The sequence below is a fragment of the Mirounga leonina genome, unplaced genomic scaffold (assembly GCF_011800145.1).
Source record: "Mirounga leonina isolate KUSES-001 unplaced genomic scaffold, KU_Mleo_1.0 Mir_170, whole genome shotgun sequence".
NCBI lineage: Eukaryota > Metazoa > Chordata > Mammalia > Carnivora > Phocidae > Mirounga > Mirounga leonina.
In genome coordinates, this window is record NW_023270433.1 from 10,176,997 (window position 1) to 10,179,065 (window position 2,069).

At 42.2% G+C, this 2,069-nt stretch overlaps 1 non-coding gene across 1 annotated transcript; it reads left to right on the forward strand.

Annotated features, from left to right (window-relative positions):
- The first annotated feature begins 785 nt into the window (after window positions 1-785).
- LOC118018288 lies at window positions 786-888 on the forward strand. The gene has a single exon (XR_004681365.1). It is a non-coding gene; the product is annotated as a U6 spliceosomal RNA (small nuclear RNA).
- The last annotated feature ends 1,181 nt before the right edge of the window (window positions 889-2,069 follow it).

A 2,069-nucleotide genomic window follows, 5' to 3' on the forward strand; every position in this document is an offset into this window, starting at 1 on the left:
TCCATGCCTGGTTCTTAGTCAGTGTTCAAATATAACACGTGTAGTTTATTCAGTGATTACAACAGCCCTCTGCTAAGACTTTCCACAGCATTTTTCAGCTTGATGGCAACTATTGTGATAGTCATCACTCTCATCACAATAAGGTCAAAGACTCTGTGTCTTTCTGTCCAGGTACAAGGAAAAGCTACTTGTTGAGCTTTTAGTCAACATTCCACAAACGTTTGCTGAGCATTACTATGTTCCAGCCCAAATGCGGGGCACTGGCAGATGAAAGGGGCTGCTAATTCTCTCCCATTCATATTAAAGAGGTCGGGGGTAGGGGAGCTGGCTGGTCCAGTCAGTAGAGCTTCTGACTCTTGATTTCGGAGTTGTGAGTTTGAGCCCCACGTTGGGCATGGAGCTTACTTAAAAAAAAAAAAAAAAAGACATATTAAAGAGGTAAACAAATGAAAACCACAAACAAAATATCAGGAAAAAGACCAGACATATTAGCTTTCACTATACATGTAAATGGGTTAATTTCCTTTATGAAAACAAAAATAGCAAGAAGATAAGTGAAAAAGCAGAAAAAGAAAGTTTAGTTATGTGTTATTGGTAAGGGAACTAAAACAAGCCTTGGAAGGAAATAATCTCCAATGAAATAACTCTGTATTTATAAATTATTGAATTATATTTCAAATGAATAACAAACCACATTGGAAGGAAAAAAAGAACCAATCCAGGTAACTTTTGAATACAGAACTTTGATATATACTCTCAGTCTGAAGATAAAAAGAATTGTGTCCTTGCTTTGACAGCACATATACTAAAATTCAAACAATACAGAGAACATGAGCGTGGCCTCTGAGCAAGGATGACATGCAAATCTGTGAAGAAAAAAACCAAAAAGATTAAAGGGTCACCTGGCTGGCTCAGTCAGTAAAGCACCGAACTCTTTTTTTTTTTTTTTTTTAAGATTTTATTTATTTATTTGAGAGGGAGACTGAGATAGAGAGAGCATGAGAGGGGGGAGGGTCAGAGGGAGAAGCAGACTCCCCACTGAGCAGGGAGCCCGATGCGGGACTCGATCCCGGGACTCCAGGATCATGACCTGAGCCGAAGGCAGTCGCTTAACCCACTGAGCCACCCAGGCGCCCCAAGAATCTCTAACTTTTTTTTTTTAATTTTATTTATTTATTTGAGAGAGAAAGAATGAGAGACAGAGAGCATGAGAGGGAAGAGGATCAGAGGGAGAAGCAGACTCCCCGCCGAGCAGGGAGCCCGATGTGGGACTTGATCCCAGGACTCCAGGATCATGACCTGAGCCGAAGGCAGTCGCTTAACCCACTGAGCCACCCAGGCGCCCTAAAGCACCGAACTCTTGATCTCAGGTCATGAGTTGAAGCCCCACTTTGGGTGTAGAGCTTACTTAAAAAAAAAAAAAAAAAAGATTAAAAAATTGCAAACAAATATTGAAAACTCTACCTAATAGGCTTGTTTTTCATAGTGGCATGGATTAGCAATTCTAAACCTATTCTCTGTGTACTGGAGGATAGAGTAAAAGATGAAATACATTGAGGATATTGAGAGCCAGGTTTCTCACTGATATGGAAGGGACACACAAATATGCCATGGGGAAGTCCAGGAAGAATGCTGTGGTACTGGCCTGGACTAGGAGGTAGCAGGATGAACCCCTGGATTTATATTTAGGTATGCATGTATTTCCTAGTTCTGTCCACTGAGAGGACCTAGAAACAATAAGCCCACCCAGTGCCTAGCTCCTAGCTTCTTTTTTTAAGGTTTTTTTTTTTTTTTTTTTTTAATTTGAGAGAGAGAATGAGAGAGAGAGCATGAGAGGGAGAAGAAGACTCCCTGCTGAGCAGGGAGCCCCATGCAGGACTCAGTCCCGGGACTCCAGGATCGTGACCTGAGCTGAAGGCAGCCGCTTAACCAACTGAGCCACCCAGGCACCCCTAGCTCCTAGCTTCTAAATATCATGCTCTACCAAAGGAACCAGAGCTCTGTGGAGAAAGGACTGATATCTGGGCCAGGCAAGAAAGAGTACAAGATGAGCCTGGAGCATCCTTTTG